The sequence below is a fragment of the Saccostrea echinata genome, unplaced genomic scaffold, assembly GCF_033153115.1.
Source record: "Saccostrea echinata isolate AGI-Se365-2 ecotype Australia unplaced genomic scaffold, CSIRO_AGI_Sech_v1 ptg000033l, whole genome shotgun sequence".
NCBI classification, from domain to species: Eukaryota; Metazoa; Mollusca; class Bivalvia; order Ostreida; family Ostreidae; genus Saccostrea; species Saccostrea echinata.
This window is the reverse complement of record NW_026889782.1, coordinates 33,629,189-33,644,060: the sequence shown is the minus strand read 5'-3', so window position 1 is coordinate 33,644,060 and position 14,872 is coordinate 33,629,189. Positions and strand designations below refer to the sequence as shown.

Sequence of the window (14,872 nt, the reverse complement as noted above, 5' to 3'; positions counted from 1 at the left end):
ACAAAGTATTTAAAAAAAAATACAAATTGTTCCTGTCGTTTGGTTGCGTATCTACGTTCTCGCGACGCTTGGAAAACGCACATGGCCTGTGTGGTCCGGGGAAGACATGACAGGTGCGATGAGCAGTTGGCTTAAAAACAGCAACAGTTTGCAAGGATTAATGCATATAACTGAGTTTTGGTAAGCATAAAATATGTATACATGCAATTGTTTTTATGCATAAATATTAATTTTCCATCTGACATCAAAATGTTCTCGTATTTATCAGTTCACGGAAATGCTCCCTGTTAGCAAACTATTGCACAAGTACACAGACGTAAAATAATTTTTGGGGCATAATATCAAAGAATACATTTCCTCTGTAAAATATTTTTTGGTCATTAATGATTGCGTGGCAGAATTTTTCACAACAGTTATTTAACGTGCCGGTAATGGGTAAATTTCTACACTGCTAGACCTGACCTTGATTTCACTAGACCTGATCTTATATCTATGGTTTACTGAATTAATTAATATTACAATCTGAAGAATATGATCATGAAGAGAAAAACCCAGAGTTGAATAACATCGTCAGTGTAAGCAAATCTATGCTTATCATAAGTTGGTTTTCCTGCAAAGAAAATTAAAGAAAATAAACATCATTTTAATAAATTCAAGAAAATATCAGAAAGGAAGACGTATTTCAATGCGATTTAGTTCTATGACTGGTTAAATTAAATCACACCATGCAACAGTTGTAAAGAGTTGGCATTTAAGAGAAAGTCAAATGGCAGCACGATTTATGAAATATTGATATGTATACTAAGGCAAAAAGTGAAACCTGATCTAACACATCGGTAAACAAGAAAAATCTGTAAATTTGTTGTTAGTTTTGCTTCATTTGAACTTCGTCGAAATATTTTACACGACCATTCTGGCCACCATGAAACAAAATAAACTAGACCGGACCTAACTTTTACTAGGCTGAGTCTGTCGGACGTGCTTTAATGTTGAGCCCTGCATGCATTTAAAATCCCCCCCCCCCATGCATCATAATACCGTAAAGCTCATCTACTGGCTTTATGGGATTTGATCACGTTATTTTTAAGCCATCTTTAAGCATAGACATGCTTAAAATAAGCATGTCCAAGAAATATTATTATGATGACTGAGGGTAAATACTTCAACCAAAGCACACCTTTTACAAAATTGCGCAGTGACCTACATTATACATTTAAAGAAAAAAGAATACAGGGGTGTCCCTTAGAATTCAAATAGCAGCGGATATTAAAAAAGTAGACAGGGGTCTGGGGTTCCTCCCTTAAGAGGGAGATGAGAAGGAATACCAGAGTAACTGGTGATTACATTGGCAGGGAAATCCCTCACCCAGGTCTTAGGGACAACCATGAGAATATGTTTTCAAAGTATATACATATAAGTATTAGTGCTGCATAATGTGCACCCTTTTTGTTTAAAGATGACTAAAAGGCCAGTATAAATTGTGCCAGTCTATGCGAAAGTCTAAAATTTTTACAGGACATAATGTCTGGTAAAAATATATATTTTACCAGACCAAGCATTTACTTACCAGACCGACCTAAATTTTCTCTAGATACATCATTATGACAGAGATTGTTATAAGGAGGGGGGATTCTCACTGTTAAATTGAACCTCAAATAAATTCAGATTTGAGATTAAAAAAAAATTATTTTATTGAAATGAGCAAGCTTACTAATAATAATTTTCCTTTTTAAAAGGTAATATACAATCCCATACAATTTTCTCTTTTTCTGGTTATTTGACACATACAAACGAAATACATCTTGTCAAAAATTTTTTTAAAACTTTAAAATGCACTTTAAAATATATTTATTTATTTCTTGAAGTAACTCATTACGGTTACTCTTGTTTAATAATGAAAATAATTTTGCTCAACTGAATCTACGTATGAGCTATCTATGGATCTTTATTCCACGAAAGAGGAAATTCGAGTTAGAAATAAACGATCATGAAAGGATTCTCATAGATTAAAATTAAACATGTATTACTGCCAAATGGATCAAATAAAGGATATGTGTGGAAAATAAGACCATATGTACATGTAAATTCAGATTTTTAGGCCTTTATTTTTTTATCGGACAATTGGTCCTGTATCATGAATTTTTTTACCGACACGAACCAAATTTTACTGGTAAAAACTGACGGTCCGGTGACTTTCGAATAGACTGGTGTGCATGAAGAAAGCATGCAAAACAGAGCACATAAAAAAAATATTCAATGGCTTTGAAGGAAAATACGAATAGCAACAAAAGTTTGGTGTTAAGATCTATTTTAAATAAGATAAAGTATGCAATTGTTTACTTTTTTTGAAGTTAAATTGACAGTTAATTGAAAATTTATTTATTAGGCCATAATAAAAAAAATTACTAGAGATTGTCATCCCCGTCCGCCTCGATTTTTTTTTTTTACCCCGCCTCGATTGTTTAATTTCTGTTTTCCTTCATCTTAATTCTGATCGGAATCGGTATGTAACTTACTATTCAACTGCTGACAAGATGGTTAATGCTGTAACATGTATTCAACAAGGATCATTGGTGGTGAAAGATTGGTTTGTGATGTTGTGTAGTAAGAGATATACATATTTAAATTGACCTCCAACTATGACTTTTATTCAGACATATTAAATAAATCTGCACCGATTGATCAGGTCAACAAAAAATTTTGATTTATAGAAATAAAAACAGAAATAAATGCCTCGATTTTTAAAAAAAATTTGGATGAGAATCTGCTTTTTTTTTATTATAGTTTTATTTAAATTTAAACATGTTAAAAAGAAATGAATAACCCTTCTGTAATTTAATTTAAATATAAATTCAGAAACAATATGTACAAGTAATTTGAAAGGCACACTGCACTCTTTAATTCAATAAAATTTCCCCCGTTCTTAAAAATTTCTTGTGGGCTTGGACACAGATTTGATGTTAATATATTTCAACCTAATATCATGATTTATATGTTGCAAGAGCATTTCACTCCAAAATGTAATAGAAGCATGCTTAAAAACTTCTTTTACCTGCAAATTGAATTTCAGCATGCGTTTGATTGACACATATCCTTTCACATTCACAAATGAAATTTAACTTTATCCTTAATACTTATGAAAAATCTTGTGTACAAGAAATCATTATCATGGTTATCAATTTTGGTAGAATTTAAAGGACAATGCCATAAGCAGAAAGGTTTTGACATTAACTTTTACAAGTACTAGACCAATTGGGCTACTTCCAATAATTTTTACTAGCCCTGACCATAAAATCACTTGAACATGTTGAACAAACTTCTTATAATTAAAAAATTTTAATGAGAACTTTTGGAACTGTATTTAATAAAAAAAATTGTCTTTTGCATGTGTCAGTATTTTTGACAGACTGTTCGATAAGTCCCAGCCAATTGAGGTGGGTTCATAGGGACATTCTAGTATTATAAGCCTTTAAAAATATTCAACAAACGTAAATAAAATAATTATTGTAAAAATTAATAAATTAATTTAAAACTATGCACAAGTATTTTTATCATATTGACACTGAACTACAGTAGTTTCAATTGCAACTTGTGAATTACAGCCATGGTAGAAAATAGTGATTGTGTCATGTGGGGATTTTTATTCTCTTCACACAGCGATGGCTTTGGAGAAATATGAAAATTTCTTTAAAAGTTTTTAGATTATTTATTTGAGGTTCTGCAATGGGAGTTTAACAATTATTTTATCAGAACGAGTCTACCAAATGGTCTAGTTCATGTACATTTTCCACGATCGGACCATTTACTAGACTAGGTTGATTGGAAGTGCCTTAGTGTCAAATCCTGAGCAGGACTTGTAAATTTTGAAGGGGGAAATTGGGAAAATGGGAGAGGAGTTGTAGTAATAAAATATAATTATGAAAATATTTGAAATACTTGCAAAGTGGTAGTTTTTAATCAATGACATGTTTATGAAGTTAAATACAGTAGACTGTTAATTCTTTTAATTAGACAAAATACATTTTATTACTCTTGAATTTGGTTTTAATGTATATATTTTATAAATTTTATAATGCTTTACCCTAATTCTCATGAATCATTGGTGTAAAATATATTTTATTACACAAAAAACTTGCTGCTCTCTTCTTTGCACTTTTCTTAATTATACTTTTATATATATTTTAATTTACCCAAACATAGTTCTAAAAAATTTAATTATGTTTTTGCTTATTTCATTATTTGTTAATAGAAATACATCCCCCATTGTCTCATTAATTCTTCAGCATATTGTATCAAGGTGTGGTCACTGTCAGTTGCCTTCAGCTGTGAATGACGCCTGCTAACTGCAAGTTGAAGCTTAGCCAAAGCCACCTCACATGAATGTTGAAGAGTTTTGTCCCCAGGTTGCTGTTTCAAAAGCCGTCTGTACTTCGCATACTCATTAACTGTAGGATCACCTGGGAGAAGGCAGGATACCTTAAATATCATGGACTCCTGAAGGCTCTCTAAGTGTGGAAACAAGGATAAAATAAGTACATGTACCATTATGTTTCACTTAGTTGATAATTTATCTAAGGTCTCTCATTACATTAAAGACATCCTTATTGTTGTTTAAAGATTTTCTTATAAATTAATACAAGTCTCTCAGTGCCTCTGAAAAATAAAGCTGAACACGACTCGTAAATGGGCATATGTATGCCATATTAGATTTTTTATTGCTAATATCAACACGGGGGTATACCCTTCACATTGCTTACGCCTAACTGCTTTATTGTCAAGGGTGCCAGCGTGGAATGGTGATGTGTTCGTGCAGTTTATCTTACATGACCATATTTACATTTTATTGCTTTTTGAAGGTATTTGTTTGTATACTGCACTGACCTGTGCAACTGTTGTAAGTTTCTTTGGTATCTTTCTCTCTTGTCGTGGCAGATGTACACAGTTATTTTGTCGCTACCCAGTGTTTTACAATAGATAGCTTTATATTTATACATTTGATGTGCTGTTCTACTAAGCCAACTGTGAAATTGATTTGATTGCCCATTTTTGTGTATAGTCCTGCATAGAAATATACACAGAAAAACTCCTGTTTAAGTAAAGCCACAATGAGGCCAGTGGATCCATTAACGCATATTAAGCATAAAAAATACTTTTTACTCCCCCCCCCCCCCAAAAAAAAAAAAAACATCACCCAAAGGGTCTTCATGACGCAGAAAAAATAGCGAAAACAATTTTTTATAAAAATCCACTTTAGCCTTATTATTGTTGCCTTCATGAAAACAGTTTATTAGTTTACATTCCAACTTTCTAAGAATAAATCGTTGCTTTATTTCAAAGTGGCAGTGATTGAAATCAGCATTTCAACGTTAGCAATCTATTAAATTTTATGATCTATCTAATTCTTAACGAAACAGGAAGTCTAAGTAAAAAAAAAAGGTATGCATGTGTATATGACATATGTATATTTATTTCAGCTTGGGTTGGTCAAAAAGGCTAATGATGATAATAAAACAGTGAGCAAAGCTCAAATCGTTCAAAAACAGTTGTGCAAAATGTTCAAACCACTTTCAGATGTTCTCTTTTGATCGACGTATTCCACGAAACCCAAATGGCGGAATCGGTAAAATGAAAAAAAAATTATATTTTACTTTCTGTTTCATTTTTAGATGTCAAATTATGATTTTAGAAAGCATAGCTAATATAATAGTTGAAAACAATCCCAAAATATAATTCTGGCCTTCAGAAATTCTCTTTGACTCCCAAAAGTTTACTTCGAAGGGTCATAATGACCCTTGGTTTTCAAACTTAGCAGAAACACTGGAGGCTACATAGATGTTCATAAAAATATAATGATATAGGGCAGGGAGAAATTCAAACATTGAGTATACTTTTGGTTTGTTTTAACATGTAAAATGTTAATATAAGGAATGTTTTAATTGGTGTGTAAATCACACAGACTTGCACGTAAGCATATTTTTTATCAAGGGCTATAGCGCTTCATGAAATATCCCTACATGACAAGTTGGTGTGTTTTACACACCAATAACACACAAAAATCTTTAAAAATTCCTGAAGTAGCATTCGTCCGTCTACGCAGGTGACAGTTGATTGAATAATGTTCAACTCAAGTGAACAGCTTATATAGGGGCCCTCAGATATAGCAACTGAATAAAAGAGTATGGTGGACAAATTCCTTTTATGAATCGTGTTGGCTTTAATTAGAAACTGAAATAACTGCTATGGCACTAGTTAAGGATTCACCCTATATATACCAGGTATAGGATCTCCCATGATTTGAGGTTTGATGTGATTTTTTGTCAAACTCGGGAATAAAAAAATGCACAACATGTTGGATAAAAATTCTTATTATGTACCCAAGTGGGTATCACTCAATTTTACTGTAAATATCATACAATCACATGACGGTGTGATCCGACTTTCCAGATCACCACACTGTGGACTTCTGAATCCATATCATCCCTCTCTGAAATTGATGACGTAGTATACAGTCTTCGAAATGCCCGGGACTTGGTAAATTTGCTGGCGGGCATGTAAAAATTCTCAAATTAGATGCCCGGAGGGCATGTGTGAATTTTCATTTGCTTTACGATGTTTACTTGTAGTGATGGAAAATCGGAAAAAAATAAGAATCGATTATCGTTAATAATTTTTAACTTGAATGAAATAAATTTAGAAAAGTTAAACTTGTTCAGATTTCAGGCAGACTTTTACAAAAAAAATCATTAATTACATATAATATTCAAAAATGTTTATTAATTTTTCCTTTAATAAAGAGGAAAATAATATTTCTTTACTTAAAAAAAATTATTGTTTTGAATCAGAATGCGAATTTATTTTTTAAAAATCTCATTAATTATATTGAATGAGTATATTACTGATATTAGTCCCACCCTTCATTTACCTATCATTATTTATTTCTTGGAATTACAAGTTTTAAAAGTAGTTAGCCAGAAAATGAAATCATACTTGTATTCCTGATAATAATTACGTTTACAGATTGTCTGTTCTAGAATTGTTTTCCTGTGTATAGTAAAACCTCGTAATATTGTCCATTTTCTGTTATTAGTCTTACCCTACATTCAATCATGGCGGTAAATATTTTAAACATTCATCACTACTTTAAAACTCTTTTACATTACCTCTTTCATTATTTCCTTTTGCAAGAACTTTTTCCATTTTCTTATCTTGCTTATGTTTATCACAAGATGACATAAATTCAGACCCTAAAAGAAATGTAAAATTAAGTCAGGGTATTGCCAAAATGAAGTAAATGATAAAATAAAAGCTAAAATTACAGTTGTGATTCTGTTCTGATATTTAGCAGAATTCTGCTAATTTGAATCAGAGTCTGACTTTTGATTTTCATCAATGCAAATTTTAAAGAAGTTATATTTTTTTTTTAAAAAGGATTGAAATCTTACATCTCTTTTCATTACTAGATTTTCTTCTACAGGATTTCCTTCCTTCTGTTGATACTTCATTGTCTGAACAGAAACAGAATTAATTACTGGAAGACATATTTTTTAGGTGTTGCTGTGGACAAAGATATTTGACCAATATTCCTGCAATGAGGATAAGAGCTAAAAGGATTATTTCTTGAAGAGTTAAAGTAAGTGATTTAGAAGACTGTGTATCAATTTTCTTTAACTTTTTTGCAGCAAAGTTTAAAATGGTACACTGGAATCAGCATTTCCTTCTGTGTGTAGAAATGAGTATGTTCATACAAGTTCTTGGAGGCTACTTTTTAGAGCTAGGTAGCAAGGGTTGTGTAACATGCTTAAAACCATGTGATAGTATGCTCATAAAAATGACTTTGGCCCATATTTTCTTGAAAACAAGAGAAAAATTCAATCACTTGTACCCATTTTTGGGGGGTGGGGGGGGGGGGGTGGAGGGAGCTAGGGGTCAAAGTTGTACATTTTACCGCATTTGAAACTGCAGTGTTTGTTTTGACGATTGCTATTATGTCATCCACACTATTATTAATAAAAATGGACACATTACTCTTATCATTCTGGGAATACAAAGGGGGACCTGGAAGCTTAAAATTTTGTATTATCCTTGATAAGGGTGAATTTGGATTTCAATGTGTATTTCAATTATTAACTGTTCATATCAAATCAAGATTAATTTTGATATGAATCAATAGCAGATTTATAACATGTCAAGAACAATTATGGTATGAATTATCTAATACCATAATGGCAGATCAACAAAACTTGTTGAACTTTACTGAGAAACCTGAAAAACCAGATTCAGATCATAGAGTAAGTTTTCTTTCCAATAGATTTTGACAAACCCAGAATGCAGATAGAATATTTTGAAATATTAATCAGTAATTTACAAGCATAAAATGTAACACAGATGCAATCGGAAGTATTTCAACTTCATTAAATTTGAATGCCGACATTATTTGTGTATAATTTTAGGACTAATTAGATATTTAAAATTCTTACCCCTTATTTCATTGAACAGTTTCCTTTTACAGGATTTTCTTCCTTCTTTTGTTACTCCATTGTCTATTTAGCAAAGGAAGACTGAGTTAATTACTGGAGAACAATTATTGTAGGTGTTGCTGTTCAGAAAGAAAGTTTAGATTACGAAGATTCCCATAATAAGGATTATAGTTAACTTGGGGTTATGTAGAAAGGATTATTTCCTGGAGAGAGATAAGGTAAGTAATTTAAAAGGTGATGTATCAAATTTCTTTACCTCTTTTTACTGCATTTGAAACTGCAGTATTTTTCTTGTCATTATTATAAATGGAAACATTTTGAGAATCTACAAAAAAGAAATACGGTTTTACATGTCTTTCCAAATTTTTTACTCCAAAAAAAATTTTTCACCCCTGCTTCAAAGGAGAAGGGGGATTACTGTTTATGCCTGTGTGTGTGTCTGTCTGTCTGTTTCAAATTTTCGTTGCAGTTATCTCAACAACTACTCTTCACAGATGCATGAAAATTTGGCACACTCTTTGTACATGTTGTATAGGCATGCCATATTGTGGGATTTGTTTAAGAAATAAGGTATCATTTTTAAACATCTATCAAGATATAAATATGGGGTTGGTCACGTGATCAAATTCCATAAAGCACGAAGGGCTTTATGGTAAATTTGATAACATACCAACCCCTTATTCATATTTCAGACAGTAGATGTTTTAAAATGATGCCTTATTTCTTATATTTACATTTATGTATTCTTATGTCCTGTTCACACGGAGAGTTTAATTCGAATTAAACGTAAGTTACTGCGAATTAAATTTGAACCATGTTCACACGGAAAATTTAATGTGAATTAGTTTAATTCAAATTAATATACTGCGCATTAAATTACTTCGCATTAGCTCCGTGTGAACGCTAAGCGAAGCCAATTCCAATTAAATTTTGACGCATGAAGTCAATGAGAAATTACCTCTAAACATTTATGATGTGAGAAACCTGTGTTTATACAGATATAGAAACACGTTGCTATTGTTATATATAGAAGAAGGCATTTGCAATTGTAAATATTTTTGTTTGAATCGGATGTCAACTTCCTGTTTATATATTTACATTTCCAATAAATTTCCCCTATGATTCTTTTCAAAATAGAAAAGGGTTCATTTTCTCATGAACTACCATGGATGAGCATGAATATCTCCATTGTTACGTCATAATACCCTACTTGACGTCAAAACTATAACTTGCGAACTGATTTTTACTTTAAAAATGACAGTTGAATGGCATAATTTGTTGCAACTCATCAGAAAAATAATGTAAATATAAGACATGAATTTAATTTTTGAAATTTCGTGAGGTACATGGACTACAACGTTTCACTCCAGCTAACGCGCTTCATGAAATATGCCGGCGTGAAGCGTCGTAGTTCATGTCCTCATGAATCTTTAAAAATTAAATTCATTTCTTAAATAGAAGCATCATCAGGTAGTGTAGATTTAAGTTTGTTCAAATCATGATCCCGGGGGTAGGGCGGGGCCACAATAGGGAATCCAAGTTTTACATTGAAATATATAGGAAAAATCTTCTTCTCAAGAACCACTGGGCCAGAAAAACTGAAACGTATGTGCAAGCATCCTTATGTAGTGTAAATTCTAAATCATGACCCCCGGGGGTAGGGCGGGGCCACAATAGGTATTACAAGGGGGGAAATCTGGTAAAGAACAGCATGGCCAAAGTTACTCAGGTGAGCGATGTGGCCCATGGGCCTCTTGTTTTAAAAAATCTTTTTCTCATGAAAAGCAAACTCATGTTTAGTCATATTGATGTAGAAGCAGGGCTGAAAGTTTTACATAAGGAATAATCTGATTATGAAGAAAAGCAGTCATTATTTGACTCAAGTAAGCATTATGGCCCATGTGGCCTCATTTATATTGCCACATGGGGGAATATATTATTATGTTTCTCAGATATTTTTTGTTCATCTTCTAGCTTTCCAACTCAAGTACAACAAACCAGAGAAGTCTTGCAACAAAAAGATGGTAGGTTTAGAAAAATTTTAATGCCTCTTTAAATTTATGGTTTGTCAGGTTTTTTGGTCCTGAATTGCATGTGCATATTGTAAACAATAGAAATACCATAATCCCTGAGTGTTTCCCTAGATGCAAATGGTTTACCTGTTACGGTCGCAATATTCCTGACTCCTTTATCTAGACCTTCATAGTTCATTTTGTCATCATTCAGTTGTGTCCCTCTCCTGAATACACCTAATGAAAAAATAGAATGGATAATTTCACCGTGGCACTGAGAATTAACCAGATATAACTGTATATTCTAGCTTCTGATTGGTGTGTTAGTGGGAACGTATTTCAAGGTATAATTTCTGAATTACCTGTCACGGATGCAATATTGCTGAGCCCATGCTCAACACCATCGTATTCTTCACCATCATTCAGTTTTGTCCTTGTCGTGAATGGACCTAATGAATCAAAGAATGGATAATTTCACTGTGGCAGCTGAGTTAGAGATAACGAGTTGACTGTATATTCTAACCTTAGGTAGGCATTTTAGTAGGAACATATTTCAAGATATTTTGGAATTACCTGTAATGGATGCAGTATTGTTGAGTCCATGCTCAACACCATTGTAATCTTCACCATCATTAAGTTCGGTGTCTCTCCTTGATACTCCTAATGAAACATGGAATGGATTTATGACTTGGTGGCACTGAGTTGAGATAACCAGATTTGACTGTATATTCTAGCCTTATGTAGGTTATTGGTAGGAATATATTTCTGAGTATAGTGTCTGAATTACCTGTCACATTTTCAATATTGCTGACTCCGTTCTCCATTCTACTATAGTTATCTTTGTCATCATTTTGTTCTGCCCCTGTCCTGAATGGACCTAATGAAACGGAATGAATTTATGACACTGTGGAACTGAGTTAGAGATAACCAGATTTGACTGTATATTCTAGCCTTAGGTAGATGTTTTGTTAGGAACATATTTCACAGTATAGTTTCTGATTTACCTGTTACGGTCGCAATATTCCTGACTCCGTTATCCAGACCTTCATAGTTCATTTTGTCATCATTCAGTTGTGTCCCTCTCCTGAATACACCTAATGAAAAAATAGAATGGTTTATTTTATTGTGGTACTGAGTAGGAGAAAACAAGATTTTGACTGTATATTCTAGCCTTAGGTAGGTGTGTTGGTAGGAACATATTTAAGCTATGAACCATTATTATTTGAAAGATAATAGTCTCATAACTGCAACAGTGTGTACGAACAAATTATAAAAATTTGTTTGCACACACTGTTGCAGTTATGAGACTATATCTTTCAAAAAATAATGATTCATTGCTTTTATTTACATTTTTAACTCCTGGCCTTTCACTGCAAATGTGATTTATATGTCAAAATCCTTGTATTATTATTGGGGTAAGTTACAGTTAATGGAAGAGCCGTTGCCACAGCTTCTGTTCAATGTGAGCATGATTTTTGATTTTGGCTTATGACATTGCATTTCCACAGCATTAATTATTTGTGACGTCAAAATAAAAAGCATATTTAACCTTTTGATCCCCTGTCCGTGTTATGGTGTTTTGAATGATTTCCACAAACTTCATATTCAAAATGCATGTGTAATGTAATTATTTCAAAGAATAGATTCTGAATTACCCGTCATGGATGCAGTATTGCTGACTCCGTTCTCCATACCACCATTGTACTCTCTACCATTATTTAGTTCATTCTCTCTCCTGGGCTCTTTATCTGTGTGCGTTTTACCATTAGCTACATGTTCCACACTTCTGAATTGATCTAATGTAATGTAAAAAGGATATATTGCAGGCAGTGCATTTTGTATGTAAGAATTTTCAATATGTTGGTTTCAATATAGATTGGACATAATGAGATACTTTTTATGAAGTTTCAAGATATTGATTATTTATTTGTAACATTTCTCAATCAATAGTTAATAAATACCTTCATTTTTAATGACTTTAATGAGTTTCCCATCCTTGTACAGTTTTAGTTTCCAAAGAGGAAGGTGTAATTTTCCAGACTCTAGTTCTTCTATGCATTTTTTCCAGGTTTGCTGCAGATGTGTACTTTGCTTTTCTGATGTTGTGAGATGGAAATGATAAAGATGGGGTTCAGCAAGAGACTCTGGATGAGATGGACCATCATGGAATATGATGTGACTTCCACTGAATGACCACCATTGATTCTCTCCTGGGAGAAGGAAGTCTGCAATCCTCTCGCAGTGCCTCTGAAAAAGGGTTGGCCTGTTTTTCAGCATTTCAAATGAGAACATGGTGTCTCCAAAGGATGGAAGCAGTTTGGCTTGATGGCTTATAGTTGACTCATGAACTCTGGTGTAATCAATTTTGTTTCCTTTGCATTGTTGGGCAGTGAATCGGAGCATGGCATTGTCAATAACTTTTCCACATTGCCTGTTAGAAGTGTGCAAGGAAATGTTGCGAAGATCACCAAAAGACCGCTCCTCCTGTTCAGGTATAAGTGATCTTAAGCAAAATATCCTGTTTGTCTGTGGCGCATGAACTGTTAAAGAGTGGAAATGGCTGCCATAGAATTTTCGAGCTGTCATCTTCTTTGGTATGCCTATAACCGATTTACAAAGACTGCTGAATTTAAATGCTTGGTTATAAAGTCTTAGTATCTGCTTTGGTGATCTCTGGTTATAGTGCATATAGCATAAAGCTGTAATTTCAACAAGAGATGTGCATAATTCCAGGATATCTTGGGAGATTCTTTTCTCATGGTACATGGACAGGGCAAATTTAGCTAATTTAATGGCAAAGAGTCGTGCGTCAGAACCTCGGATCTGATTTTTGTCACCTATGGTTGTTGCAGAAAATTTTTCAAAGTCTTTTTCAACGGATTTATCATCAAAATGTGAGGGCAGCTCAGTTATGATATTTTGGACAACATTGGAAAGATCATGTAAGGGTTCACAGGCAGGGATTTCATATAAGGCCAAGTGGTCATGTAGATCTTCACCAGAACAGAACAGTGCAGGAGGGCGCTGGATTCCGTGAAGTATGGACTGTAACTTTTCTTGAAGCTGTGTTTTGCCTAGGTCATAAAGAAGCAATCCTCTAGACTCTAACTCTTTGACCAAGTCCTCCTTCTTCAGGTTGGAAAATGGTGACGGATTATTAAGCTAAATCTTCTCCAGAGAGAGCCTCCCTTGAAAACTTTACACCTATCTTCTAGAGATGGGGGATGAAATCCATAAGCAAACTCTAGGTTTTGGTGCTCTTTGGATGGTATTCCACAAAGGCAGCTAAAATTACCTCCCCTTTGCTGTCCTGATTCAAACTGCCTTGCTGGTCCATCACCACTAAAGACTCGCATGACGTCATGGACAGGTATTCCATTAACTTCCATTGGTTCTAGGAGCTCCTTTAGATCTTCTATTCTTGACAGCGTGTAAGATAACTGGTCAAGGTCTGTACTTTTGGATTGACCCAAAATGTAAAGATGCGGCTTCTCTACTGTAGCCTGAACATCAATGGGAGGACGATCTGGGAACTTTTGGCAGTATTCTTGGTTTGTTAGAAATATGTAGGGATCATACAGAGTAGACACCATGAATGATATATAACTGTGATTGAGGATGTCTGAGTGGTCATGCCATATCTTAAGGTGACGTGTTCTCTCTAATTTGATGAGATCTTCTTTTGTACCTTGGTCTTTCATGTTATATTTTGAGGATAGTATGTTCTTTACTTCTTTGTCTGTCATTTGGTCATATTCTGTGTCTGTTCTGAATTTCATTAACTCTATTTGGTCCTGATTCATGCTGTTCCGTATCTCTTTAAGTGGAATCTTTCGTCCATACACAGTTATTGGTTTCTGTTGAAAATCTTTGGAACAATTTTTTCCCCTATATACAAAGCATTGGTTTTAACTTTTTCTTTAATGTCATCCTGAAGATGTCGGACAGGGCGTGGTGTGGGAATAGTAACTTGGGAACAAAGTCTCATCTTGGCTCTTCTAACTCTCTGGAAGTAGTCTCTGCCACTTACTCTGACACTAGTATTTAATTTTCCTGTATCGATTCCATTTTGTTCTGCAAGAGTTTTCATGACTTGACCTGCATTTTGGGGAATATTTCCATTCTTATTTCTAAGACCAAATTTTAGAGCGAGACTTCTCCAAATAACCGTTGTACCAGATTCAAGATGTTTCAAAAAATCAAGGAAATCATTTTTTTTCAACTGATAGTTCTTTGTCATGCCAATGTGACTTTTTTGTTTTTTTTACCCTCTTTGATTTTGTTTGCTTGCTTTTCAGTTCTAACTTTGGCATTGTTTGGAGTTTCAAAGTAAGTATCAAGGCGCTCTCTATTCAGTTGACTGAATGATTTGCCAGATGCCAA

General features: G+C 33.6%; 1 long non-coding RNA gene across 1 annotated transcript; it reads left to right on the top strand.

The window, feature by feature from the left end:
• The first annotated feature begins 8,617 nt into the window (after nucleotides 1-8,617).
• Nucleotides 8,618-14,307, top strand: LOC133198870 (uncharacterized). The gene is made up of 3 exons (XR_009722633.1): nucleotides 8,618-8,695; nucleotides 10,452-10,501; nucleotides 12,558-14,307. It is a non-coding gene; the product is annotated as an uncharacterized LOC133198870 (long non-coding RNA).
• Nucleotides 14,308-14,872: the final 565 nt, after the last annotated feature.